Source organism: Camelus dromedarius, chromosome 20 (genome assembly GCF_036321535.1).
Source record: "Camelus dromedarius isolate mCamDro1 chromosome 20, mCamDro1.pat, whole genome shotgun sequence".
Lineage (NCBI taxonomy): Eukaryota > Metazoa > Chordata > Mammalia > Artiodactyla > Camelidae > Camelus > Camelus dromedarius.
Window position 1 is genome coordinate 11,937,322 of NC_087455.1, and position 4,376 is coordinate 11,941,697.

Sequence of the window (4,376 nt, forward strand, 5' to 3'; positions counted from 1 at the left end):
CCTGTCTTGGTTCTGATCTTAAGGGGAAATAATTCTGTCTTTCACCAGTAAGTATAATGTTAACTGTAAGATTTTTTTTCATAGATGCTCTTTACTAGGTTAAGTTCCCTTTTTTTCCTAGTTTGCCGAGCGTGTTCATCAGGAATTGATGTTGTGTTTTTCTCTGGCCGTGTGCAGTTTTCTCACTTGCATATACTGGTCAGAACTCAGCTGAAGAGTAAAGATGTCACCCTCAGCAGTGTTTTGGAGTTCTCTCTGTATGTTCTTTCTCTCTCCAGCTCTCTACTCTACAAACTGTAGCCGCTTTGACTTTCTTGGACTCCCAAGTCCATTTCCCCAACACAGGGAGACCAACAGACTCAGCCTGGGTCTCTCCTGCCAGCAGCACAACCTGGAAATTCTCTCAAGGCAGTAATCTGGGATAACTGTAGGGCTCACCTCATTTGTTCCTATCTCTCAAGGATTATTGGCTTTTGTTGTCTGATGCCCAGTGTCTTAATCATTGTCTCATATGTTGTGTCCAGTTCCTCAGCTGATACTGCAGGATAGTTAACACAGTCCCTGTTATTCTATCTTGATTGGAAGCAGCCATCTTTCCTGGGATGTTTTCACACATGCACATTCTTAGGCCTTACTTGACACATAATTCAGGGACTAGGTCTTGAGAATCTGTATGTTTTCAAAGCCCCACCCCCACCCCCGCCAACACTGAATTTATTTACAACCTTGGCTTGGGGAGTACAGATTTATCCTTACTTTATATCTGATGAAACCTGAGCTCTATGGAGTAAATTCCAGAGCATGACTGGGACTCTGAACCTGGGTTCTCTGCCCCTTTATGCCTGATTTCTTCTACTCCTCCCTATATGTACAACCAGTGTCAGTGTCTGCTACATTAGCTCTGATTCTGGGAATGATAATTTAATTTTATACATTTCTACTTTTTAAAATCTATTTATTTATTTTTATTGAAGTATAGTTGATTTACAATTTTGTGTTAATTACTGGTATACAGCATAGTTATTCATTTATACATATATACGTATATATTCCTTTTCATATTCTTTTTCGTTATAGGCTATTACAAGGTATTGAATATAGTTCCCTGTGCTGTACAGTAGAACCTTGTTGTTTAATTTTATACATTTCAATAATGCTTAACATCTAAATAGCCCAAAGACTAACTGTAATATAAATTGGGTTGCTCAATGGAAATTGGATGTTTCTTGTCCTGTGTTAAATATTGCATGCTTATACCAGATGAGGAAGAGCCAATGATAGTTCCACTATATAAATAATCATCTTCACAAAGGGAAAGACATCAGAGTTTGGATGCAGTGAATATTCACCAAGATTGCTATCCTCTTTTGTCCTTCATGGGTTACTGGTTACCTTTCCAAGGTAATGCCACCACAGTAATGCTACTGGTCACTCTTAGACATGTTTTAGAACACAGCTGGGTAGTCACTCCCTCATGATATCTTCTCATAAAATTCTAGGTAGTTTTAATTGCTCTCACTCCTGAATGCTTGCTGTGCAGGGCACATGGCAGTATTAGCCCTCTTCACAGTATACTAAGAATGTGTATTTGTATGGATAACACCTGTGTCAGTGTATTCTCATGTTAACTTTCCCAGGCAACTATTTCATGGAAATGATTAATTTGTCATATCCATTCCTCCCATTCAGTTATTCTACAAATATTTGGAAATCTAGACTATATTATAATTCACATTATATAATATGAATATGTAATTATGAAAACATTTATGATTATATAAATTAAATATACATATATTATGAATGCAATTTTATTTCTTTTTCTCTGGCATTCTGCCTGGGAATATCTGAGAAACAGATAACTGAGTTATGTTAAGTTTAATTAATATTAAACAGCAGTAAGTTGGCAAGTCCCGTTTCCTGTGCTGCCAGATTTCTGATTTCATGGGTATCTAAACTGGCTTACAAATGGCTGAATATGTGAGGTGTTGTTTCCATTTGGGATTCTCTGGTAATGCACGCACCCTGATAATTCAGCCACGATTCCTTAGGATTGCCTGGGCATCCTCTGATTTGCTACCACTGATTTTTAGGGAGTCAAGGAAAATCACCCTTGGCAGGGCCTAATCCCTCCATGTGAATGTTAACGCAATGAAATTTTAGCCCTTTGTTCTTCAGATCATCTTCTAAATTATTCATAGCCTGCCAAACAATGCATAAGCAAAAAACTGGAATTTTGTTGTAGTTCAGCAGTTTGAATTTAAGCCCAAATGCTATGTTTTAACTGTGAAGTGTGACTGAGGGGGATTTAAAAGTATAGGAGGGCTTTGTGTACACACACAGCCGAAACCAAGACTGTCCCACTAATAACAATAGAAACTTTGGCCACGTGCAAACCCTGCTGATGATGAACTCAATTCCCTATAACTAAAGTTCAAAAAAAAAGCAATGTCTTTAAATAAGATCTAGCCCAGTCCGCTGAGCAGAAGAATCTCCCATAGAAAAGAGTAATCATTGACATATTTTATCTGAAAGAGGTATCAGAAATCATCTAATGCTATATTTTTCCAACTGGTTGGGGAGGAAGGTGATAATCAGAATTACCTGGGGCTGTGAGGAAGAGGATGGAGGAGTACTGAGCATATATAGTTGGACAAACTTTCAAAGAGATCCTTTTAAACCTTTCGTAATTTATGAATCATTGATCCAAGCAATGCTTTATAGCTCTGGCTACAATTCAAACCACCTGAGGATCTTTCAAAAATCCTATCATCCAGGCCACATCACAGACCAAATTAGAATCTCTGAATTGGACACAAGTACCAGTGCTTTAAAGAATCATATATGAGAGGTTAGGAATCTATAGGCAGGGGGAAAGTTGCTAACACTGGAACCAGGGTAAGTCCCCAGCTCGCATCTGAGTAACCACAAAGAACTGCTTCTCCACTTCTCTGTAGATACCTCTCCAACTAAGGACTGCTGTGTCTTTTGGGGAAAATATTATCTTTAAATTAGCCATTTTTCTTTAATCATGGCAAAATACACATATGAAATTTACCATCGTAACTATTTTTAAGGGTACAGTTCAGTAATGTTAGATATACTCACACTGCTTTGCAATAGATCTCTAGAACTTTTTCATGTTGCAAAACAAACTCTATACCCTAATACCCTATTTCCCGCTGTTCCAGCCCCTGGCAACCACCATTTTACTTTCTATTCCTATGAGTTTGACTACTTTAGATACTTCATGTAAGTGGAAGCAAACGTTTATCCTTTGGTAACTGGCTTACTTCACTTAGCATATTGTCCTTATGGTTCAACCATGCTGTAATATGTGACAGCAGTTTCATTTTTTTCAACCTGAATAATATTCCATTGCATGTATACACCATGTTTTCTTTATCCATTCATCTGTCAATGGATATTTGGGTTGTTTCCACCTCTTATCTATAGTGAATAATGCTTCAATATTAACTTGAGTATGCAAATAACTCTTTGAGAGCCTACCTTGAATTCCTTTGGATACACACCCAGTAGTGGGATTACTGGATCACATGGTATTTATATTTTTAACTTTTGAGGAATCTCCACTTCTGTTTTCCATAGTGGCTGTACCACTTTTCATTCTCATCAACAGTGTACGAGGGATTCCAAAAGAATATGGAACGCTTCAAGAATCTGCATGTCATCCTTGTGCAGGGGCCATGCTTGTCTTCCCTGTGTTGTTTTGATTTTAGTATATATGCTGCTGAAGCAACCATTAAATTTTTTTAAAACCTGAGATAATTTTCAGAACTTGTTAACAAATCCCATGGGGGTGGCAGACTGAGTCTACCAGATTTATTTTTTTAAATGTTTGAATAATTGATTTTATTTTAAAAGGAGTCAGATCAATGGTGAAGGAAAAGTTACTAATACGGAGTCCTCAAAGCATAGTTCCATACCAGAGCATCAGCCTCATCAGGGAACTTTCTAGAATTGTAGATTCTCAGGCCCCACCCCAGAAACTTACTGAATCAGAAATTCTGCAGGTTGGGTCCAGCAAACTGTATTTTAAAAGCCTTCTAAGGGCTATTGATGCATACTAAAGTTGGAAACACTCTCTACATTATGATTTTATGGATCTTAAAAAAAACCCTCTTAGCTCTAATATTTTTCCTATTAATACTTGAAATGTCAATAAATTTATTCCTTTTTGTTTTATTTTGCTTTTTTTTTTTTTTTTTGGTTATTTAGTTGCTTGATTGATGAAACAGCCTTGTTCTAAGCGTCAGTGACTTCAGGATTAAAAGCAGGTTCAGGCAGTAGTTCACACCATAAATTGTAACTATAGTATATTCTTAGTCGGGATATATTCTGTAAAATGAGGAGAC

General features: G+C 37.2%; 1 non-coding gene across 1 annotated transcript; it reads right to left on the reverse strand.

The window, feature by feature from the left end:
- Nucleotides 1-3,657: 3,657 nt before the first annotated feature.
- On the reverse strand, nucleotides 3,658-3,760 carry LOC116149040 (U6 spliceosomal RNA). The gene has a single exon (XR_004132678.1). It is a non-coding gene; the product is annotated as a U6 spliceosomal RNA (small nuclear RNA).
- Nucleotides 3,761-4,376: the final 616 nt, after the last annotated feature.